At 44.0% G+C, this 25957-nt stretch overlaps 1 protein-coding gene across 1 annotated transcript in view; it reads left to right on the top strand.

Annotated features, from left to right (window-relative positions):
- GADD45A (growth arrest and DNA damage inducible alpha) overlaps positions 1–25957 on the top strand; it is a 70763-nt gene that overhangs the window by 13955 nt on the left and 30851 nt on the right. The window lies entirely within an intron of this gene.

Raw genomic sequence — 25957 nt, 5'->3', positions numbered from 1 at the left:
CCAAGTGCACTAAACCCAATCAACAGCCCGCGCGATCTTACTTTACCTATCATATCCGGTGTACGAAGTACGCCTCCATCCCGCCCTGTATCTGTCAAAAGGAAGTGTGATGAAGCCGAATACAACGGTAACCATCCCAAACAATCTAAATTGTGTCTAAACCCCTCACTGTCTGCCGCCATTCCCCCCCTAACTCCAGATTCGGTTGAGATTACGGAAATATTGGATGACCTAGCGCCTCTATCACAGTTGGCCTTACTGTCTCTTGTTAAACGGCTGATTAATTCCGTCATTTCACCATTGATGGAAAAAATAACACTGCTTGGGGATAGGCTTACGAAATTAGAGGGTGCATTCCAAGTAAATTTGGCTTCTATAAAGTATCAGGTTCCCTCTAAGCTCTCTCACCCACCTGTTATTGTTGAACCCCTTAAGTCATCTGCACTAAGCATTAATGCACATATTCAAGTACCACCCCTCATCACACCTGTCCCAAAGGCCCCCAAAGTCCATCCAAAACGCGTTCCAGCACAGCGCAACTTTGTTAGAACAGGGTCGATCAAACCACCTCACATCCACCTACCACCGGAGGCTGCCCCCTTCGTATTTGTCCTTTCGGGAGTTCCCACACTCGAACAGGGGAAAACTGAAAGCCAACAAGACCTACAAAATAAGGCTACATATTGGCTATCAAAGAATAGACCTTTGCCAGCAGATCTTGACGGTAGAATTTTAAGTGTTAGAAGGGTGGGCTGGTTGGGTCCCCTCCGAAAAGACACGCCCGGGGATTTGGTCTTAGTACAATTTAGAAGCAGACGTATCATTCCGTACCTCCAAACCTGGCAGCGTCAAAAAGAAGACGGCCCCATAAGTACTGGGGATCTACATGACTTTTATCCCAGCTCATTATATACTTCTTCATTAAGGCCAAAGGCAGGGTCTTTTTATCCAATGGGTAGAAGCGCCTTGGAAATGAATGGCAGTAACTTTTTTCCACGTAATTATCATGACGCTGTATACAACAATCATCTTTATGGAAGATTTTATTAACTGCCTACGTGATGGTTCAATCTAAGGAATTGGCGGGTCTGCTTAAATGCTGAATTTTGTGATAAGTGCATTCCTAAGAAAGTACCTATGTTTATGGCGGGTTACTTTTTCTTCTTCTTTGTTTTAAATTTGTCAGTATTCTGTGTTATTATTTGCTAGCTCTACTTTTGTTGGTTTTTAATTTGTATGTTTTTAACTTGTACGCTTTTATGATTTGTATTTTCAAATCGAATAAAGCTAAATGAATTGAATTGAAATTGCATATACGTTTGTGTGTGTGTGTGTAACACCCATAATAAAAACAACATACACAAAACACTCAGTGCTTCAACATGAAAAGTATCTGCAGACACCCGCTCAATCGTTCATGAATGAGATTTTGCCAACCTTTGCGTTATTTCTGTTGACGTTACATAGCAAGGGAAAATGAGTGCCGGATGTGGTGTTTGAGGTCAGGGTAGGGGGTGACAGACTGAAGAGTGACACCTTTGGGCGATCCTCAGAGTAACAGGGCCGGTTTTCAAATGCAAAGTTCCCTATTGTTAATTAAAAGCATATGGTTTGTCAACATAATATAAACTTATTTTCACTTGTACTTTAGTGGTTGTCTATTTACTTACTTGCATCAGAAATGGTTGCGCAATAGTATATGTCTGTAAACCTTACCTTTTGTCCTGAATTTTGACCCGCTGTCCTGAATTTTTGTCCCGAATTTTGACCCTTTGTCCTGAATTTTTAAGCTCACTGTCCTGAATTTACACCAATGCCAGTTGGCTTGTAAATCTGCCCCGTAGCGTTCAGCTTTTGGAATGCCAGTGGGGTAATTTTAGGGTTCAGGGTGGGTATGGGTTTTGGGGTGGCAGTGATAATTTTAGTGTTCAAGGTGGGTATGAGTTTTGGGGTGCCAGGGGTAATTTTAGGGTTCAGGGTGGGGTTGGGTTTTGGGGTGCCAGGGGAAATGTTAGGGTTCAGGGTGGATATGGGTTTTGAGGTGCCAGGGGTAATTTTAGGGTTCAGGGTGGGTATGGGTTTTGGGTTGCAAGGGGGACATGTTAGGGTTCAGGGCAGGTATGGGTTTTGGGGTGCCAGGAGGACAATTTTAGGGGTCAGGGCGGGTATGGATTATGGCTTTTGGGGTTGCCAGGGGCTAATTTTAGGGATCAGGGAATGTATGAGTTTTAAGGGACCAGGGGGGTAATATTAGGGTTCATAAGTGTGCTCTAATTGTTGTCCAGTTTCAAATGCAGAATTCACCACTTTTTTTTTCTCAGCTTGGCCTGAGCATTACCCGATCCTGATTGTCTGCCATTTTAGCCCCACCCCTATTGATGAACATTAGCCACGCCCCTTCGTTTGCCAGGTTAGCCCCCCCCCTGGAAAAATTTCTGCGGATACCCGTGGTAGGAAGCACACAAGTGTAAACACTCGTGGCTATGTATCAATGCATCTTAATCGCCAACGCAGAGCGATCTTTTAGAAATCATCAAAGGTTTTTACAATCTAGATTTCTAGCGCTAAGACTCTTGTCTTTTACCAACAAAGGATGCAATGCCACCATGGGCCCCAGGCTGTGTCAGGGGCTGGGCAAATCGTTTTTCCACATATCATGCCTATGCCCCATCTTCCAACCGCTGCAGAAAGCTTTCTGATAGTTACATCTGCCGTGTGGATTCCTCACCTTGTGAATATCCCCTGCGTCAGCAACATTCGGAAATTCTTTTTGTAGCTTCCCGCCGACGTGGACCCGGACGTCATAGAGGCACGGCATCGCACGCGACTCCGCTGACGTCACCGACGCCTATATTAGGCCCACGCCGGCGTGATGACATCAGTTCCCTTTTTTCCGCGTCGTCGATGCTAACGGTTTTCTGGGATCGTCTGTAGCCTTTGCTGTAACTTTGTTACTTGCTATTTTTCTAGTCTCTTTGTCTTCTCTCTTTCGACATGACCTCGAAGAAGACCGGATTTAAAGCCTGCGGAGAATGTAACAAAATAATGTCCATCACAGATCCACATGAATGCTGTTTATGGTGTCTGAGCTCCGACCACGACGTCGAGGAATGTCAATCCTGCAGGAAGATGACACCAAAGGCTCTCCAGGAAAGAGAGACAAAACTTCTTGTTGCCAAATTTAAAGAAGGAAAAGAGAAGAAGAAATCAAGATCGCGGACTCAACGCTCGAAGTCAAGATCTCGATCGAGGTCGCGATCGGATTCGTCCTCGGCAAATGCTTCAAGATCTTCGAGAAAAAACATAAAAAGAGAACCCATGAATCCCGACATCGATCGAGGAAGGAGTCGGGTTCCAAGCCGAAGTCACAGGTGAAGCTGGTCGAGAAGGTGATAGTATCTTCGGCCTCGGAAGATCAAGATGCCGAAGTTGAGGCGTCACATGCGAATTCGCAGTTAGCCGAAGCAGAAAGCTGTTCCATCTCCCGACTCATCCCATCCTTCAGGTCGGGAGGATGAAGGTGAGGAGGAGGAGGTGGGAGAGGGAGAGGCTCAGCTGCCCGAAAGTCGTACGACTCCGGTGCACCAGCCCGAAGAGGAGATCGACGTTGTTTCGACTCCACGACCTCAAGAACAACCTGGGGGTTCATACCCAGCCTTCCCGGCTCCAGGTCAGGATCCTACGCATTTCCTGAATGCGATGTTCGGAATTTATTCAAGGGCTATGTATCCCTCTGGGGCTCCTGTTGGTCCCACGGGTCCGATGGCATATGGTCTGGGTGTTCCTCAATCCTATGCACCTGCGCCCTTTATGCCGGCTCCAGCGCCGCATTGGCATTATCCGACTCCGGCGAGGCCTTCGACTCCGAAGCCATCGACGCCGAGATCGACGACTCCGATTCCTTCGACGCCGGTTCCATCAACTTTGATACCGAACCCTGAGCGACGTCGTGGATCTCTTCCTCGTCCGACGTCGAGTTCGACGCCGGCTCCGGCGGAGTCAATTGCGGATCCGACGGCTTCGAATGTGAAGCAAAGATCAAGGCGTGAAGCTCAGAGGTTGATGGAGGAAGAAAGATATCGAGAGGGGAATCTAGACGAAGGCGAACTACAGGAATCTGAGGACCCTTTTGAGGACCTGTCTGTAGCTAGTGGCCTAGAACTGTCACCTGAATGGGACCTTGTTTCGGTTTCTGATGAGCCCTCAAGGGATGTGACTCCTTATCATGTAGTGATAAAGAAGGCTGCAAATTTGTTAAACATTGCTCTACCAACTGCAGAATTTAAATCTAATCTGCTCACAGAAGTCCTTCACTCTCCTTCTTCAGTAACTGAACCGTTGCTACCTTTTAATGATGCCTTAAAGGATCCAATTTTAGAGATTTGGAAAAATCCTGTATCCGCTCCTGCTGTATCTAGGGCTGTGGCTAGGAGGTATAGGACAGCTCCTGAAGACCCGGAATTTTTAACCTCTCATCCTCTGCCGGAGAGTTTGGTGGTACAGGCTGCCTGTTCCAAAAGATCTACAGGTGCATTTCCGCAGGTCCCAGCAGAAAGAGTCGAGAAAGCAGGATCAGGCGGCTAAAAAGGTTTTCTCCTCCGCCATTATGGCTTTGAAGTCCACAAACGCAACCTGCTTGATGGGGCGTTATATCCACGCTCTTATGGACACTGTGAAACAGTTGGTGCCCAAGATACCTGAGGGGGATAGAAAAGACTTCCAAGAGGTAATCTCGGATACTCAATCTGCAGCAAGGCAGGTTATTCAAAGTGGATTGGACACGGCAGACTCTGTGGCGAGGGTCATGGGTTCTTCCGTGGCGACAAGAAGAGCTGCGTGGCTGAAGTCTAGTGAGTTTTCCACAGATGTCCAGGCGGCATTAATGGATCTTCCATTTGACGGGTCTGGATTGTTTGGAAAAAAAAAGCGGACACTGCTTTGGAACGCTTTAAATACAGCAGGGCGACAGCAAAGTCGTTGGGCCTTCAGACCAGGGGCACTTTTGGAAGACGTTCAAGAGGATTTAGCAGATCTTCTTTTCGAACCTATAAGTCAGCCCAGCAGCAGCCACAACAGCAGCAAAACACATTATATAGATCTTATAGAGGCAAGCAAAGGGCCCGAGCTCGGGCCATAACGCTTCCTCCTCTTCCCCATCCCAGCCCCCAGCCACCGCAGCACAGCAGCCCTAGATCCGCCATTCCGGATCATGTGGGCCCAGTGGGGGGCCGGCTTACCCATTTTCTATAAGATTGGGAATTGATAACATCGGATCTTTGGGTTCTCAATCTGGTAGAGAATGGGTATGCTCTTCCCTTTCGGGAGTTTCCCCCAAATTATCCTCCTTGCCACGGTTATTGTTCGGTGGACCACCTGCTTCTCCTGCAGGAAGAAGTCCTGGCACTGTTTCGAAAAGGTGCGATAGAGGTGGTTCCAGAGCAGGAGAGGGGTCAGGGATGCTACTCCCGGTATTTCCCGATCCCCAAAAAGGATGGCAGGCTTCGGCCAATTCTGGATCTCAGGATCTTGAACCTTTACCTGAAACAGGAAAAGTTCAAGATGCTCACTCTTGCACAGGTTCTTCAAGCGCTGCTGGAAGAAGACTGGATGGTGTCGATCGACTTGCAGGATGCGTATTTTCATATTCCCATCTTGAAGTCGCACAGAAAGTATCTCCGTTTTACGGTTGGGTCGCAACACTACCATGTTGCTGTCCTTCCGTTTGGTCTTACTACTGCGCCTCGAGTCTTCACCAAGGGGATGGCAGTGGTGGCTGCGCATCTCAGGAGGTCGGGGATACCTGTATTCCCGTATCTGGACGACTGGCTGATCAAAGCGGAGTCGCCGGAGAAGGTGCTCTATCATCTGCAAGAGACAACTCGGTTGTTGCACAGGTTGGGTTTTTCGATAAATGTACCCAAGTCTCACCTGGTGCCCTCTCAGCGCAACCTGTTCATAGGTGCGGTACTGGACACTACTGTGTGTCGTGCATTCCCTCCACCTCAAAGGATTCGCGACATACAGGAAATGATTCCTTTGTTCTACAATGGAGCGGTCGTTCCAGTCCTGAAGGTTCTTCGCCTGCTCGGTCTGATGGCTTCTTGCATTCTGTTGGTCAACCATGCACGCTGGCACATGAGGGCACTCCAGTGGTGCCTCCGCAGGCAGTGGTATCAGCACAACGGAGATCTCAGGGAGTCAGTGAGGATCTCCAGAGAAGCTGCAGCGGATCTGTCTTGGTGGGGCGTAGAAGGCAATCTGTCACAAGGAAAGCCTTTTCAACTTCCTCCATCAGTGGCCACGGTAATAACGGATGCATCCACTCTCGGGTGGGGTGCTCATCTGGGGGACCTGGAGGTCAAGGGTCTTTGGTCTCCAGAGGAAAGGTTGCTTCACATCAACCTTCTGGAATTGCGGGCGATACGTTTGGCACTCAAGGCCTTTCTCCCTTCCCTTCGTGGTGTATCAGTGCAGGTCCTGACGGACAACACGACCGCGATGTGGTACATCAACAAGCAGGGAGGAGTGGGGTTGCAGTGTCTCTGCAGAGAGGCTCTGCGTCTCTGGTCCTGGGTTCAGGACCATCCGATTTGTCTGATGGCAAATCATCTGGCCGGAGTTCAGAACGTTCGTGCAGACAGTCTCAGTCGGCAGTTCTCTGCCGACCACGAGTGGAGGCTTCATCCGGAGGTAGTTCGACACGTCTTTCGGACGTGGGGGACTCCTCAGGTGGACCTTTTTGCCACTCAAGAGAATGCTCACTCACCGTTATTCTGCAGTCTCCAGTATCCGATGCAAGGAGCCTTGGGGGACGCGTTTCAGTTGAGTTGGAGCTCGCAACTCCTTTACTCGTTTCCTCCCATACCTTTGATTCCTCTGGTTCTGAGGAAAATTCGCCAAGACCGGGCCCAAGTCATATTGGTCGCCCCGGATTGGCCAAGAAGGGTGTGGTACTCAGACCTTCTCCACCTCTCCTCTCACCTGCCGCTCCGTCTCCCTCACAGGGCAGATCTCCTCTCTCAGATGATGGGGCAGGTTCTACACCCCCACCTACAGACTTTACACCTTCATGCCTGGAGATTGAACGGGGCAACCTGAGTTCTTTTTCTCTCCCGCCTGACGTGGTGGATGTCATCTTGTCAGCCAGGCGTGACTCCACTAAGTCCATCTATTCTTATAGGTGGTCAAAATTTGTCGATTGGTGTGGGGAGAAATCTATAGACCCTTTGAGAGCCCATTTGTCTGATGTTCTCCAGTTTGCCCTTTCTCTGGCGCAACAGGGGCTTGCTGTTGCCACAGTGAAGGGCTATCTTTCAGCGCTGTCGGCATTTCTCTGTTTGCCTGATCAGCCATCTCTTTTTAAATCTCCTGTGGTTTTAAGGTTTTTGAAGGGCCTCACGAATAAGTTCCCTCCTACTCCTTTTATTGTGCCTTAGTGGGACTTAAATCTTGTTTTGACCTTTCTGATGGGTGCTCCTTTTGAGCCTCTTCACAAATGTCCTATGAGGTTTTTGACTTTTAAGACGGTTTTCCTCGTTGCAATAACCTCGGCAAGGAGGGTAAGTGAGCTTCAAGCTCTTAGTTCCAAAGCTCCTTTCTTGTCCATTCATGCTGATCGAATGGTTCTTAGGACCAGGGCTGCTTTTCTGCCTAAGGTGGTGACTCCTTTCCACCATGGCCAATCTGTTACCCTCCCTACCTTTTATCCTCCCCACACCCTTCCAAGGAGGAGGAGAGATTACACCGTCTGGACCCCAAGAGGGCGGTGTCTTTTTATCTGGACCGATCTAAAGACTGTCGGTTGGATGACCAGCTCTTCATTGGCTTTGCTTGCTGCAAGAGAGGAAGAGCGGTCCATAAGAGAACTTTATCGAGATGGATCGTCCTCTGTATAAAGATCTGCTACTCTTTGGCCGGTAAGGAACCACCAGAGGGTATAAGGGCTCATTCTACAAGAGCTAAGATGTCAACCTCTGCATTGGCTAGAGGTGTTCCTGTAGAGGATATTTGTAGAGCGGCAACTTGGTCTTCCCTCCACACTTTCGCGAAGCATTACTGCTTGGATTCCGAGGTGAGGAGGGACGGTCACTTTGCACGCTCTGTCCTCCAGGATTTCCTGGTTTAGAAGAGTGGACACCCTCCTCTGGGAGTGGGGACTGCTGTGGGACTCTATTCACAAGGTGAGGAATCCACACAGCAGATGTATCTATCAGAAGAACAAGTTACTTACCTTCTGTAACGCTTTTTCTGGTAGATACAATATCTGCCTGTGGATTCCTCACTGACCCACCCGCCTCCCCGTTGTCCACTCTTCTATGCCAGTGTTTCTATTATGTATTTATTTTATTGTCAAATGTTTTATTGCATTTGCTTCACACTGTGTGTTACCTTGATATTTGTACTGCGTATACTGTGTATATGTCTACTGTCATTGGTCCGTCCGTGTGCCTCGAAGGCACGGAAAAAAGGGCGGAACTGATGTCATCACGCCGGCGTGGGCCTAATATAGGCGTCGGTGACGTCAGCGGAGTCGCGTGCGATGCCGTGCCTCTATGACGTCCGGGTCCACGTCGGCGCAAAGCTACAAAAAGAATTTCCGAATGTTGCTGACGCAGGGGATATTCACAAGGTGAGGAATCCACAGGCACATATTGTATCTACCAGACAAAGCGTTACCGAAGGTAAGTAACTTGTTCTTTACACAACCTTTTTAGTGCTAACGGAATAACAATATGCCGCCAAGCCTTGTTGTCCTTCTTGCAAGGCCGGAGTCCCGAAGTAATAGCTTGCCTGGTGAAATATACTATCACTGTGGAACAACTATTTAAAGTGGTCGCACAACGAAGCATAGGAACTGTTTCCTAAAGGCTTTCTCCTTCCCATCTGCCCTTTCCATGCTCTGGCACTTTACCGTGTGTACATGTGACTGAACTTAGGAGATTTAATGAAGAGTCCTCTAGCTTTTAGTACGCAACTGCACCTTTCAGCTATTTATACTGGCAAAACGCTCCCCACTCTTAAACTTTACCTGCTGCACACTAGCTTTTTTAGGTATTATTAAGGATCATTATTGAAGAGTCCACGCACTAGCCCTTTATCTTGTTAATTTTTGCATTAATTAGTCCAATTACTGAAGAGACCTCATGTTCTAGCACGTCATTGTTTCTTTTTAACAGTATACTGATAATACCCGTCCCCATTCTCACCTGCGACACACCAGTTCAGGTTGGATCACAAACTTAGCATCTGTTATTTTTACTCATTTTTTAATATTGTGTTCTTGTATCATGTAAAGTTTTTGATTTACCATATCATGATTAATAAATTGACTTGGTTTTTTTCTAAATGATACCAAATGTGGCATTGTTGTTGGATACAAATATTTCCCTGACCCCTCTTTGGTCTATGGGTGACTCCTGTTGTATGTGCTATCCTAAACATGACAACCACATTTTGGCAATACAATAATGATTATAAATTTACTAACCGGGCCAAGTGCTTCATTTGCTTGCAGGTGTACTTACAACAGTTATAAAAACTCTTTTTAGTTTTTATATATATAGTACAGGACATATGATTATTTTTGGAGCAAAGAAAATATACTATTGGTTTTAAACTACTGTAACCAAAAGACAGCGTATAAACATACAGTGATGGCTTAAAAGAGATGAAAATGTAAAGAAAAATGCATTGGCAAAGTTTTGGCTTTCCAGCCCAGGCAGTGAAGTGCACTTCTTTTAGGCAAATATGCACGAGCAAAACGCTGGCACTCAGTATATGAATGCTAGTGGCTTAAGGGAGCTTACCTTTTGCCCCATGCTGTATACCTAGGCTTGCATAAACAAAATGTGAATGACAGACTAATGGATGAAGACGGCTGACACAGTGTCTCTCTATATCTGTGTGGATGTTTTTTTTTATGATTACTTTTTTAATTATTACATGAGGCTGCCAAGATAGCTAAAGCCGTCTGTAGCTATACACCTGCCCCATAAGAGGACTTCTCATGTGTTTAATTATGATCCAGGGTTCTCCAAAGTAGGTTCTGAAGGGCCGAATTCATGCCAGGTTTTCAAGGTGTCTGCATTTATCTTAATGGGGATTTACTAAATATCTGGCCCTCCAGGACTGACTTTGGAGAACCCTAGATAATGTAACTGCATATTTGTATAGCTGATCGCTTGCCACTTAATTGGCTTCTTGATGCTTTATCCAGATTTCAGTCTGCAGTTCTGCTTCATTCATCAGCGGTTTCCTTCCGGGTTTAATTAATTCCTGAACCAAAATTAGTGTGTGTGAGGGTGTGTTATTTTTATTAAGATGTGGCAAAAAGGGACTGGTGGGGCAGGGGAATAGGTATGTCACCTTCCAAACTTACTTATATGAATGTGGGGTGTGTAGTGGGTTGCCTCGGCATTACTGTTCCATGTGGAAGGTTGGGTCTGCCCTGTGTCTAATCTATATCGGCTGATGTTGGCTTGGTACACGTTTTGTCAGTATGACCTTTTTGCGCCTTGTCACTATTGTATTCTTTTGTTACTGGAAAAAACACAGTTGATGGACAGAATGTAGAACAATGTCATACATTCACCCCAGTACAGGGATCTGGGCCTAAATCCATCGTTTTTTTGCACTCCACACCACCCTGGGTTAGACACTGGCTATATGCAAATCAGCTCTGACCCTGTGCCTCATGGGAACAGTCCAGTCCGAACTACCAAGCCATGTCTTTCCCAGACCGGAATCAAGCATCCAAGGACCGGTTTCTGGCTATCAGCCTTCATCAGCCTGGATAGCTTTTTTTTTTTTTTGTTGTTTTTTTGTTGTTTTGTTTTGTTTTGTTTTGTTACTGGAGCATGGAACAATTTTGTGGTCGGTCGGCCCAGGCGGTAAGGCTCCTGGCGATAAGTCCTGTTGAACCTTTCTAGAGTTCCTTATGATAGATCAGCATATACTTTCTGGTTATTCCTGAATGTCTGATATAACCCTAAAGTGATTGTGTCCTATTCCTTGACCCAGTTTCCCTATCCCTAATTTAGCACCTGTTTTTTCTGTCCAAGCAACCCCCTACATTCTTGTAATAGTGGTTGGTATTTTGATTCTTGTATACCTTCAGCATCAGGAATTCTTGACGTTGACTGTGTAGAGGATACAGTGCTTATGATGCTTTGCATTTTATTGTGTTGTTGCAAATCTATTGATCTTCTTACCCTTAGAAAGGTCACAAACTCTGATTTAAACTTTTTAGATTGCAGCCTAACGGACAGCACAGCTATCTGGTTTGCTAATGACATCTTAGGGACATTCAGAAAGGCGACCTATTAATGCATTCTGCCTGTTGCAAACCATTGACTTTGTGGTTTGTAACTCAAATGGTCGAGGCATGTGTGATGTAGATGCACATGCTTTGCATACTCCTGCTATCTAGTGTTGGGTCTGGATGCTTGCAAGTTGTTTTTCTTCAGAGAAGTCTTTTCCAGTCACGAGGTAAGGCGACTCCTCCTTTCGGTGATATTGCACATGGGCATCGACTCCATTGTTGGATTGTTTTCTTTCCGCCATCGGGTTTGGACGTGAATTGCAGCACTCTGGTTTGAAACTATCCTTCGGGTTCCCCTCGGTGTACAATCCACTGTACCCTTGTCAGTATTGTTCTTGTACACGTTTCACTATTCTCCGTGTATCAAATACATCGGAAAACTCTCCATCTTCGATTGAGAAGACATCGTGGGTGGCCTTCGGGCCTAGCCGCATTGGTTGATTTCCACTCTGTTCATTATTAGCCAGTTTGCCCCCGATAGAACGGCCTCCGTTTCGATTCTGTCATGGGTGCCACTCCAAGTACCCGTGCACCGACCTGCATAAAATCTGCTACTTGTGCCTCGCACCGGAGCACAAAGAAGAGGATTGGGGCACTTGTCGATCGTTACGATCGAAAAAGACTTTGCAAGATAGTCGGGCTCGACAAAGGGACATGCAACGAGAAAACATTGAACACACTGCAAATATCTTCGGGGAAGACACAGAATACGAAGAGATGGAGGCGTCCACGGCAGAAGAGGAAGAGGCCTTCTCTATCCAAGAATCGGACTCCGAGCTGATAATCGAGTTAGAGTTTGCAGATGTTACACCAGGACAGGGTGCACTTAATAACCAAGCCCTTTTGCCCCTCAAACTCTCTTCGATTAAACAAAAGGCTTCGGCACCACCACTGCCTTCTTGCCATGGTCCGCACCGAGATGCTGCTTCCAACACACCGCCCTCGGGCTCGGCACCAAAATAGTCAGTCAAGCCTTTCCCGGCTCAGGACTGAGTCGAGAAAAGACCTCTTCGGAACTGAAACCTTCGGCTCCAAAAGACAAAAAGGACAAGTCCGGTTCGGCAAAACCTTTGGCGTTGAAATTAAAAGATATCCTTCAAAAGCTTCCGGAACCTATCCTGTATATTATGAAGGAGGAACTGGACCCTAAGCAAAAGAAAATGTATATTAATCGAGATACTGGACATGTATTGGCAAGAGGTGTGATGCCTTCCAAAAGAAAGGTTATCTCAGAGGTCACTAGCTACACAATTCCTCTAAAAAAGGACATGGCTACAAGTCCTATCTACCCTAATCCTCAATCCCCTCCACTATCTTCACCACTACTACCATTGCCAGGCTCAGACCCTTTACACATAACGCCTCTGGGTTCTCCACACACACAGCCTGATATAGGGGATGATGATAATGACAATAGTCCACTACCAGTAGACCAATGGGATGGCTATAATATAGATCCTAGGTCAAAGGGAAATCCCTGGGTATGCACTATAGCACTATAGCAACTATTTACTATATTGCTGTAGTAAACAGCAATATAGTAAATAGTTGCTATAGTGCATACCCAGGGATTTCCCTTTGACCTAGTTGTCATTGTACCCTGTTCCCTGGGGATAGTGGGGTACTCTCTCTCTTATTTATATATATAATATAGATCCACCAATGGATAATGACCCTGAATTATATCCTGCAAAACAATCACCTTCCGATGCCAACATAGCATATCAGGAGTTGATTTCCAGGGCAGCATCTTACCAGGGGGTTACATTATATTAAGAGTCTTTAGAAGAAGACTTTTTTTGTTCGAGATACTAGGTTCTACACATAGAACAAGTCAAAGTTTGCCTATGTTAAAAGGTATGATGAGGCATGCCGATGACATTTTTAAAGACCCTGTACGTGCCCGTATATTAACACCTAGGGTTGACAAAAAATACAAACCTCCACCGCCTGATCCCATTTTTATTCGGTAGAATCACCTTTGGATTCTCTAGTAGTATCAAATGCTCTCAAAAGAGCAAATTCACAGACTTCAGCAGACGCACCTCCTCCAGACAAGGAGTCTAGGGGCCATATGTATAAAGTCTTTTTCCCATTTGCAAACTGGCAGATTCTCAGAATCGGCCCATTTGCGTATTGGAAAAGGCTTTTTGGGATGTATTATCCCAAAAGGCCATTGCAAAATAGAGAATTGCAAAATTTGCAATTCTCTATTTTGCAAATGCAATTAAGGAATTGCAAATTGCGATTCCTTAAATGCAATTCTGGAAGCACCAGAAATTTGCTATTTGGCCTTAAGGAATTGCAAATGACCACCAACTTCAAGTTGGTGGTAATTTGCGATTTTCTTTAAAAAAGCACTTTTTAATTTTTTTTAAAAAGTGCTATATGTCGCACATACATGCCCTAAGGGCATGTATGTGCGCAAAATGTGCATACATGCATATTTCAGGAGTGCAACAGGGTGTCCTTTTGGCACCCTTGCAACCTTGAAATTGCATTCGCAATTTGCGATTCTCTAATTCGTAATCGTAAATTGAGAATGTATTTCCATTCATTCCTATGGGCCTCCTAGCCCATAGGAATGAATGGGAAGGTATTCCTTAATTGCGAATCTCAATTTGCGATTCGCAAATGAGGATTGTGTAGGATTCGCAACATTTTTTAGAAATCCTACATACATTGCATTTTGCGATTCTCTAAAAAGCGCAATTTGAGAATCGCGAAACTCTTTTTTGATACATATGGCCCTAAATTAATTGATGCATGAGGTACAAGGGTAGCTGTTCAAACCGCTAACCAGTTGCGCATTGCCAACACACAAGGGGTATTAGCCAGATATGATCGGGCCCACTGGGACGAAATAGAAGACCTGCTCCAACACCTCCCAGATGAGCACAAGAATTACTGCAAGAAGGTAAACTAATATCCAATTCCTCCATTAGATGTGCTCTAGATGCTGCTGACACTGCAGCAGCATTCACCGTAGACAACATTCATGGCTTAGGATTTCAGGGTTAAAACTGGAGGTTCAGCAATCTATCTTCAATACTCCTTTTGACAAAGAGCACCCTTTTGGATCTCAAGTAGATGAGGCACTCAAAAAAATGAAAAAAGACACAGAGGTAGCAAAATCTATGGCAGCACTTCAGTCCCCATCTAACAAGGCTTCTTTTGTTGCTCATTCTATAGAGGAGGATCCAAAGGTAATTCCTCAATGCCTCCTCATTTAAATCCAACATGCAACCCTCTCCATCTTGAGGTCTCTATAGAAGTGGATACAGAAGAAACAATTTCAAGGGTAGAGGTAAAGGCACACAAACACGTATCACCCCATCTCTCAATAAGCGGAGACTTGCCTGCAATACCCACCTGTCGGGGAAGACTTAATCAACAATATTTCCCCATTTGCCAATCAATAACCTCAGACAAATGAGTATTAAACATTGTCCAACATGGTTATTGCCTGGAGCTTACCAACATTCCTCCCAATATTCCACATCACAGTCACAAACGTTCATTACAGCACCTACAGCTCCTGAAACAAGAAGTACAAGCTCTTTTAATAAAAGGAGCTATAGAATCTTTTCCATTACAACACCAAAGGTCCAGGGTTAACTCGCTGTACTTCCTAATCCCTAAAAAGGACGGATCCCTAAGACCAATATGGGACCTAAGGATATTACACCGGTATCTATTGTCAGAACATTTCCATATGGTTACGATTCAGCAAGTGCGCCCACTTTACAGCAAGTCAACTTTAAGTCCACACTAGACTTAAAAGACGCATACTTTCACATTCCTGTTCACCCAGCACATCGCAAATATCTCAGATTTGTGATAGCAGGAAATCACTATCAGTTTAAAGTACTCCCATTTGGAGTTACTACTACACCCAGAGTGTTCACAAAATATCTAGAAGTAGCAGTAGCTCATTTCAGAAGACAACAAATTCATGTCTCCCCATATCTAGAAGATTGGCTCATCAAAGTCAGCCCACAGCAAAAGTGTTTGCAACACACTCACACTGCATTACACCTTCTCCATCAATTGGGGTTTACAGTCAATACACAAAAGTCCCATCTTCAACCCTTACAAACGCAGTTTTATCTGGGACTAGCCTCTCCCAATGCAGCCAGGGTTAAAAATCTTCAAAGTCTGGTACTGCAATTTCAAACCAACCAATACTTAACAGTCAGGACTTTTATGCAACCACTAGGGATGATGGCACCATGCATCCTCATGCCTCTCTCAGATCATTTGGCGTTGGGCAATTCATCACAGAATTCATGTTCTAGCAGAGCACCTCCCAGGTGTGAACAATAACATTACTGACCTCCTCAGCAGGATGTGGCAACAAATGCACAAATGGGAACTTCATCCCCAAGTTCTCCTTCCATACTTCCAAAAATGGGGATTCCCACAAATAAATCTGTTTGTTACGGCAGACAACTCAAAATGGCCAAACCTCGCGTCTGGTTCCCACACCCCCTATCCAAAGGCAATGCCCTATGGATGAACTGGTCAGGGATATTTGCTTACGCTTTTCCGCCTCTCCCACTCCTTCCGTTTCTTGTTCAGTAACTCAGGCAAATATCTCTCACACTGATTTTAGTGGCTCCCACATTGGCTTGTCAACCATGGTTCACCACACTGTTAGAACTGTCAGTGATTCTGCTCAAAAGCCGCACCTCAATTCCAGCCTTGTCACTCAGATCCATGGAGCAATCTGACACCCAAACCCCTAGGAGCTCGACCGAGCGATCTGGCTCCTGAAGTCATAGAGTTTGGATACTTAAATTTACCACCAAATTGTATGACCATTCTTTAAGAAGCAATAAAACCTACCATCAGGGCATGTTATATGGTGAAAGGGAAAAGATTTGTTGTATATTTGAACAACAACATTATTAATCCGCTAGATGCATCTATACCAAATATTATTTATCTCTTGCATCTAAAACGAGCTGGCTGCATATTTGGAAAACAGACAACACTTATCCTTGTTCAAGGTTCCAGTAATTAAAGCTTTTATGGAAGGACTTTAAAAGAATAATACCACCCAGGGTACTACGTGCACCAGTTTGGACCCTGTTATGTTATGTTAATGTTAAAATTATTTATAACGCGCTCGGTCACCGGATGGTTTCATGGCGCTCATAACAAATGCGGAGGGCAGGAACAGGGGTTACTCGAATGCTGACTGGAAGAGAAACGTTTTCAACATCCTACGAAAGCAATCATAGGTAGGGCAATGTCGGAAGGCAGACGGGAAGGAATTCCAGGTTTTGGGGGCCAAAAAAGAAAAGCAAAGACCACCGTGTTTTTTACGTTTGATTTTAGGAATGACTAAAAGGTTGTGGGAAGTGGAGCGAAGATCTCGCGAGGGAACATATCGTTTCAGACTAGAAGAAGTGAAAACAGGAGCCAGATCAGACGGAGCTTTGAATATCGTGCAACCAAGTTTGAAGGTGCAACGTTTAGCCACCGGGAGCCAATGCAGGCTCCGCAACAGCGGCAAAACGTGCTGGTGCTTGGGCTGATGGTAAACCAAGCGTGCTGCCTGATTTTGCACCAGCTGCAACCTGTGGAGATGGTATGCAGGAATTCCCACGTACAGAGTGTTGGCGTAGTCAATTCTCGACATAACGAGGGCCATGATGACAAGGAGAAGTGCATCTCTGGTGAGGAATCTACTGATCTTACGTATCCTACGCAGGTGTAAGAAGCAGGATGACGTGACGGCACTAATCTGGGACCTCATGGATAGGTCACTGGAGATGACTACGCCAAGGCTCTTCACAGAGTTGACGGGGCAAGGAGAAGGCCCTAGTGAGGGAGGCCAAAAGCTGTCATTCCATGGATTGGCTGATCCGCCCACCAACACAAGCTCGGTCTTGGTGGGATTTAATTTAAGCTGGCTGTGATACATCCACTCTGATATGTTGAGCATAGTAGTTTGGAAGCTAGTGCGGGAGGAAAGGGAGGTGTCGATAGGGAAAATTAACTGCAAATCGTCCGCGTATTTAAAAATTGTGGCCTTAACATCGTTCTCAAGAGGCTCATGGGTCCACCTTTTGAGCCATCACACAACTGTTCATTACAATTTCTTTCATGGAGAGTTGCCTTTCTAATCACTTCATTAAAGAGAGTTATTGAGCTACAGGCATTAATCATAGAAGAACCCTTCCTTCAACTTCATAAACCTAGAGTAGTTCTTCACACAAACCCAAAAGTGGTTTCTGCTTTTCATATTAACCAATCAGTTGAGTTAATACCTATGTTCTTTCATCAACTTGATTCAGTGGCAGAAAGGGCCCTTCACACTTGATGTCAGAAGAGCACTATCATACTACATTGAGATGACAAAAGATTTTCGTAAAACAAAGCAGCTTTTTGTGGCATTTGCTCCACCTCACAAAGGCAATCCTTTCTCTAAATCTGGTATTTCTAGATGGATTATTAAATGAATTCAAACTTGTGTTAAAGCTAAAAGAACTTTATCTATACCTCCAGGAGCACATTCCACTGGAAAAATAGATACAAAGTGGTACAAAAATAAGCGTGTCAAATAGTAATATAAAAGCAGCTTACAACATGCACAGTTAGACAAACATAGGGGAAACAACAATGGCCAATGCAGAAAACAAACAAAACCTTCCCTTTGGTCAGGCAAATAACAAGCACTATATGACATAAATGTAATTTAAAGATAAACACACTCAAAGTGTAGCTTGTCAAAGCCATATTCTGAAAATGTTTAATAAGGAGTTGTCAGTTTGGAAAAATAATCTTACCGTGGTGCCTTGGAGGTATCCATTATGTCACTCGCCAATTCAAAGGCCAAGGACTCCATAAAGGAGTCAGACTCCACTAATGAAGACTGATCAACAGCCCAAGTCACGAGATCCAAGAAACAGACATGATCCTCTGTCCCAGCCGATTCTGGAACAATTATTGGGCAGCCTGCATCCGTGTTTGTGGAGCCTGTATTCCGTGGTCTATGTGCCAATGCACATATTTCCACAAAAGCGAGTGGCTCAAACTTCACATTGTGGAGAAGTCGCAAGCCCTAGGCACAGTCCTGTAAATGGGTCGCTAAGGAACTCACTAGCAGTTCAATGTCCATGGCAGCGGACGTTTGCGAAGCCAAACAAATATCCAGTGCCTATTAAAAGGGACACCAGAGGCAGTGGACCACTGGGTGGACACAGGTAAACCATGCAGACCTGAAAGTTAAGTGCAAGTCAAGATCCAGCGCTTGCATTATAAATATTCCAAAGATCTGAAGCTGAAGCTTACGATAGTGTTGGACCGGCCGCAGTTCCAGATGGCCCACAGAAAGAGCATCCATTGCAGAAGTAGAAATAGGATGAGAATGCCACATATGATGAACAGCAGCGAAAATCCTCCGAACACAGTGGAAAAAATGCAGTTAATAAAAGACTGTATTATTCCAAAGATAGTTTGGAATGAACTGACAAGGACCGAAAAAAAGTATGTGAGGCCGGCTGTACTAGAGGCTTAAAAAAATTTGATGCACTAATTCGCTAAAATGCAGCGAAAGGTTTGTATTTAACAATGACTGACTGTATTTCACTTAAAGGTTTAGCCACCTGCAATTCGAAGGTTTCACAAGCAGATGTGCGAGCTACTTCATGTTGAAACAATGACGCTTTGAGTCTACTTAGTTTGTTGAAGTCTGCTTTCAAAGTTGGAATGGAAGGCCACAACGAGCAATCTACAATTCCATGTGGAAGGGGAAGCAAGACTTTATTGCAACAAGTGACAAGCTGGGAAACTGACAAAATATAGGGGACTCCAGCTCGCGTTCTGTGCTGAAGTATTATATGCGCCTTGGATTTTAATATGTTTGCAAACGATTGACTGACCGACAGAAGAGTCTCATTCCTCTCCAGTAAGAAAAATGTCCTTACTGGCTTGTTCACAACGTTATGTAAAGGGAAGTGACCATAATTCAGGAATGAAGCTGCGCAATAAAGGTTCTTAACTACCAACAGGAAAGTGTTCCATGCCAGCGGTGAACTGAAATGTTGAGATAGACAAATAAATAATCCAGTGTATTAACCACATAGCTGAAGGTGTTTCAGCGATAGTATATGGAAGTTGTTCTATCTTTTCTAAATGCTGCTTTGTGTATATAGTGTCCTTCATCGCCATCAGTAGTGCCATGGGACGTGCCCATTTTAAAGTATTTGAAGCGACCAGCTAAACTGCATTATCGATCTCAGCTGACTTTGTCCATGATACAATGTTGACATGTTACTTTGCATATCATTATCAATAGATACAATATTTAAATTGTAAATACGAGAAGACAACGTGTTAATACCTTTATCCACAACAGCAAGCACTTTATCCTAATAATCTTGGTCAACATGTCTAAAATGTGCAGCAGCTTCCATCTGGGATAATTTCCACATTTTATTATAGGTAGCATAAATAAATCTAGGAGATTTGGGACCTAGAAGAAAATCTGATAAATTCATGTCTTCGGAAAGGAGAGAAAGGTGTTTCACTGTAGACATTGTGGAATGGTCCAGCCATTGTTGGCACTACTTACCCACCGAATAGGTAGTAATAATAACACAATGTTGTGAGTAAGGGTATCGGGTCTGCTTGATTTGAACCCAGGTGTGGAATTAAGAAGACAAGCATGACAACCATTCGTGTCCACTAGCCACAATAGCCACCCGTCAGGACCTAAAGGTGTGGAATTGAATGTGCTATTCTGCACCATGCTATTGAGTTGTCCTTCAGTGTAATTTGTCAAACTTTGCAATTAACAAAGCGGAAAATAGAGGGAATTGTCTGGAGTTCTTTTTTTAAATTTCTGCCAGCCCACCCATGTATGCTGGATGTTGTCATATCCTGTGAAATAGATGAATTTAGCTTTGTGTTTTAAAACTCCCTTGTAGGGAGAGTTGGACAATGTTCTCATTGTGTATAATTAGACAATGCACTTTTGAGTATTGTATCTATGTAGAAAATGATGTCCATAGTGGTGATAACAAAACATGTCTGCATAGTTCGCAGAATTAAGATATAGACCCTCTGTTTCAAAAACAGGATAATGCTCCTGCACTGAAAGCATAGAATGTAAGGCTTCAACATGCTAATCATCCTAATGTAACCCCATTACTATTACATCACCCATAGAAACTTTAAATACAAATGGTATATGTAGGGTCTACGTAGGGCCGAATATGTTGAAAGGAACTTTATTCTGAATAATCCGTTCAGTCACTGGAACGGCTGAAATGTTAATGAGGGACAAGTCTCTTCAGTTTATGTGAAGAAGAATGGGGGGGAGGGAGGTAGTGGCCATTGAGTAACCGGAAAAAAGCAGTGTGTTTGTGTGAGTTTATTTCAGAATTGGGCCCTTAAATATAGGTGTGGCGTTAACCAAGACTGTTTGTTTTCATTAAAATTCGATATATATCAGCTGTGAGTGACCGCATTCTGCTCTTTCGTGAGGAGCATCCCAGGTCACGAAGTAGTTTGGTTGAGTGCCAGGAACTACTGTAGCAATGTGCGCTTTTTGAGACAAAAAATATTCTTGCTATTTGCCAATGTTTGTTACAAGGTCGAGGGAGCGACAGCTCCCCCAACCAAAAAGATTTACAAAAGCCATGTTAAAACAAGGCACGCTTTGACGAAACCAAAAGACTTACCACCAATGTCAGACCTATTGGCTTTGCCTATTCTTTTTTTATTTTCATGTTTCTCAGAATCTTGCTGAAACTGGTTACATAAATGTTTCCATTATGAATATTTTTGGAAATAATTACATGCATCTTTACATTTTATGAAATGATGCTTTTAAGAAATGGTACCTAAAATTCCACAATAGTTTAGCAAAACGCTTTTTTCCTATTTGCATTTTTGTGTGAACATTTTATTTTGAAAGCAACGAATCATCAGTCTTGCTTTCAAGTTTCTCCAAATATTTGCATCTAATCATAGACCATTATGGGAGCATTATACGTAGCCTCATATTAAATTTAGGAAACGTTTGCACCTTTATTTCCTTTTTCTTTTTACTGGAACCACTGGCAGTACCGCAGTCTGAGCTTGCAACATTTATTTAGTGCACTCAACCTAATAATAAAGGCTTTGCATTAATGAACCATACATATAAGTTTGAACAGCATTCACATATGAACACAAGTATTACCTCAACTGCAGACAATTCCCTTCAATGCTCAATAATGGCAGCCAAATGGTTTCTGCTGCAGGGGGTTTCGGGCTACTTGTACCAAGGACAAACTAAACGTGAAAACTTGTTGCCATAGACCCCGAACAATATGTCCTGAGCGTTGGGCTATAGGAACTCCGCACCCCTGATAAGTGTGTTTCAGCCATGAAAGAAAAACACAAATCCTTGATGGAGGCAGCGGCAAACCAGACAAACTTTGGGAAGAAAAATCGTGTTGATCCATATAGTACCTGGAGGTACTTAGTTGAAATACTGGGGGCTGTGGTTCTGCAGTAGGATTTAGAAAATTCAACACAGAGGGATTCACCAACGGTGGATAACATCCGCTGTGGAAGACTCAATAGTAGAAACAACTATTCTTTCAGTCATGTGTTGGTGGAGCACACAGCCTCAACCCCTTCATCCCCACCCAAGGAGAATCAGCATCGGTGGTGCTCACGGGCTGCAAAGGCAAGTCTTGTGGAGGAGCGCAAACACCTCGTGGCATACTATGTAGAATTTGCCACATTGTGTAGTTTGACATGTTCAATGGAGACCAAGCATTTGTCCTTAGAACCAGGAAGCGGTGGCAGGATCACATTTCTTGCACCCTGTAAGCCAAGGGCCGGGATAGGAACAGGGTAGGATGGACAAAACTCTTTTTTAAGCACAACGTTTTCTTAAACATGATCTCTTACTTTTGAAAGCCAGCCGATGTTTGATTAAGCATCTCTTAACTTTTGTAGGACCTGTCAGATAGTACAGTGGTTAGCTACATCCAAGGTTGCAGCAGCCGCCACAATGTCTGGACTGTCAAGATCTGGAACATGCATCTTGATGCCAAAAAGTACTTTGTACGGAGTCCGCCCACTCAGAGATATTTTGGGGCGGTTACTAAGCGCTCGTTGACCCCCATAAAAATGGTTCAACCGACTACGCTCTGTACCTAATACTCTCGCTGTTAAGTACTGCTTTAAATCATGCTTTTTTTTCCTACAAACAATTACCCTTTGGCTTATATGGAAAAGAATAATGCATCTGTACACCCATGATTGTCATTGTATTACAGTACACTTTAGAAGTAAATGCTGTACCCTGGGGTCCAAATGTGATGCACAGCAGGCATAAGTTTGGATAATTACTTGCAAGACTTTAATAACAGTTCGAGCGCCAGCCAAGCATTGTGGCCAAACCTAGAGGAATCTACATCAAAACTCAACTGCAACCAAGATAAATTGGAACACAGTATCCGAAATTAGTGGACCATAATGTTCAACGTAAATACAGCCAAAAGGCTTGTTCGAAATCAAGAGATGTGTCTGCGGTGGACGAGACACTGTGGAGCCTTTAATTTGCTGACGAATGTCACAACACAGGACATACTTTCGGGCCTGTTAGTATGAGCCTCATCACCAATAACGTTACTGTAAGAGCGAGATAGTGGATGCTCTCCGGCATGGGCCAAAGCTACACCTTCATGCGCGACAACAATTAGTACATATCTGATCTTGGTTGGGGATCAGTGATAGCCAACCACAGGAATGCTTACAAAAGGAACATTCTGGTTATTTAAATGATATGTGTATTTCGGAGGAGACTCCTTTGGTAAAGGGGTACCATTTTTTAGTTAATTCACGGCAGCCAAGATATCGTTATCAATACGAGTTTTAGAGCATGTAACTGCTGCTACTGTAGCTGTGGCCACTGCAGATTTTGGCTGCTTCATCAACCAGAGAATTTCCTACACTATGTTCTCCCACATGTTGATGACTCAATGTATAAATTACATGAGCTTGTGGCCACATGTCTTTAAAATCTGTCACTTTAACCCAACGCAGTTTGTGCTTGATTGTGCCACCTTTGAATCTCTAAGGAGAATTGACATTTTTTTTTTACAAAATTAGTTCAAAGGACTGTACATAGTAGTATGAATCACACAGAGTGTGGGGAATTCTGGATCTGTATTTTCAATTGCTAGAAGCAAATTCTTCAGTTCAGTCAACTGTGCAGCGCAGTCCCCTAAAGACTGCATGCAAGTTGTTTAAAGTTGAAAAAGAAGCATCCAACATAACACTAACAATGATGGCACATACGGCAGAATATTGCTGCTTAGAACCTATAGCAGGTTGAGCTGAACTGTCAGTGTATATAATACATTTATATTAATCAAGAGGCAGAACAGTAGATGGCAAAGGATATATATGCTCATACTGTAGAAAATCTTGTGTTTGCAACGAAGGGTCAAAGACAAAGTCGACATCAACAGCTGTCAAGAAAGTTGCCCATTGGATCCATCTAGGATGGAGTGCTTTAGTGTTAGAAATGCTAGCTTTGGGGACAGCCTCTAAGTCGGGCACCAGCGTAACAACAATAATGCATTTCCCATTAGCAAATCGCCTTTCTTCAAGGATGGCAATCTGCATGGCAGTCAGTATTTTTTCAGTGGAAGCAAAACGCATTTCCGCTCCGGAATATAAATGCGATTTATATGATATAGGCACTGTCACCTTCGCTAAAGATGATGTAAGTAAATCCAATTGCACCCAGTAAAATGTGGATGACCAGGTTTGTGGTACTGACACATGTATGCAAGTGACGTGTTTCAAGCAAGTCATATTGTAAAGATCTAAGTGTATCTGTGTATTTTTATGTCCAGCATGCTGTGAAAAAATCAGGGTGTATTTATGCATAAAGAGTTTTTATGCACTGTGCATAATCAGGAATGTATGTTCTGCCAAAATTCCAAAATCCTAACAGGGACTGCAACTTTTAAAGTGTGTTTGGAGGCTTCAATTGGGCACATTTCTCCAGGAAATTAGGGGCAAGACTATTTCCTTCATTGATACGTTTATATCCCAAGAAAAGGACACTCGGTAATGCTATGTTAGATTTTTGGGAAGTTGCACTTGTAACTAAGTTCAGCAAATCCTAATATTATGCGAACTACTCTGGCCAAGTGGGGGTTTAATTCATCGTCCATCAGGTATATGTCATCTACATAGCACAGAGCATCCAGGTCCATCTCATTAAGAATTGACACGATTTGGGCTGCAAAAACACCCGGGCTGTTCTTATAGCCCATAGGAAATTGTGCATAGCGCATTTGAAACCTAGGGTGCTAAAGGCAGACAAGTCTTGGGCACAGGAGCTAAATTGTGACTGAAGAAACCGCTGGAGATCGCCACGGTGGTTTTGTACTTTTTACAGACTATATTGTTAATGAGTGCCGTACTGTAAGACAGTACGATGGGACTGATCCGGTTTTCAAACAGGAAAAAGAGGATTATTCATTAAAGAGACGCGGGGCTTAATTACGCCCTGGTACTCCGATTGGGAAAGAATGTCATTAACGGGTGCTTTGGCGTCCCGTTTAATAGCCTATTATAGTTGTACCTGTGGTGTAGACCTGATTGGAAAAACACAAGGGGAGTTCTCATCCCAACCAACATGATTGCAATTTTAATGCAGGGGCCAATGCAAGTGCTCATTCGGATGCATACGTTTGTATGACATCCTCACCTTGGGGGAGATACAAGTACAAATGGTGGTGGCCTATCGACCTCTGCCAAGAGTATGTCATAAGACACAGTTAAATTGTCCCAGAATATCGCTATAGTGGTGCATTTAACGTCACCTTCAATTTGAATATCTAAGTGATATAATCTGTCAGGAGGGGCTACGCATGTATCCACAGTTTCAGGTTTCAATGTTTCAGTTGCTTTCATTGCCAGAAACTCCTAGAGATTCTGGCGTACTGTGTCACTGTTGCCACGCTGTTGAGTCACCGCCAAACTACTGCTGAGGAGGAGGGTTCTCTCTGTCTGTGTTGTATTTCGCGGTTAAAGCTACAACTTTCTTTTTCTGAAAAGGGGCTTTATTTAGACGATGTTAGTCCTCCTTTTTTTTTATCTTCAAGTCAGACAAGCATTGTTTTTCTCTTTTCGGTTTCATGTACTCTTCTCGTCTGTGGTCAGATCCTCGTCCTCTATATACACAGATAATTCATGAAAAGAACTAGGAAAACGTGTATCAAAAATCTGATACCTGTCTGGAGTATTGATTTTAGTGCGATTCCGAAAATTGTATCTACTGTCAGGGTGGAGAACCTCTGTGAAATTTACCTTTCTGTTGATGTTTTGATTTATCCTATGGTCTTTTTAGCAAACTCACGGGGTGTTCTGGCATTCTTGTCATTGCTAGGCTTGCCAAGTGGTGGTACCAAAGGTTTGGTTCCCAAACTATAGTGTCCTAAAGATATATATACATTAGCAATATTTACTGGTGAATCACGTTTGCCGCCGGCTACTGCGGTAAGTCACTGGCGTATAGCCAAAGATGCTGTTTCACCTTTAATATTAGAAAGAATAATTTCAGAGACCATGGGGAAATTACTTCTCAATTTCATCCCAAAACCAAGG

Source organism: Lissotriton helveticus, chromosome 1_2 (genome assembly GCF_964261635.1).
Source record: "Lissotriton helveticus chromosome 1_2, aLisHel1.1, whole genome shotgun sequence".
NCBI classification, from domain to species: domain Eukaryota; kingdom Metazoa; phylum Chordata; class Amphibia; order Caudata; family Salamandridae; genus Lissotriton; species Lissotriton helveticus.
Note: the sequence above shows the minus strand (reverse complement) of the source record. Positions and strands in the feature narration are given on the sequence as shown.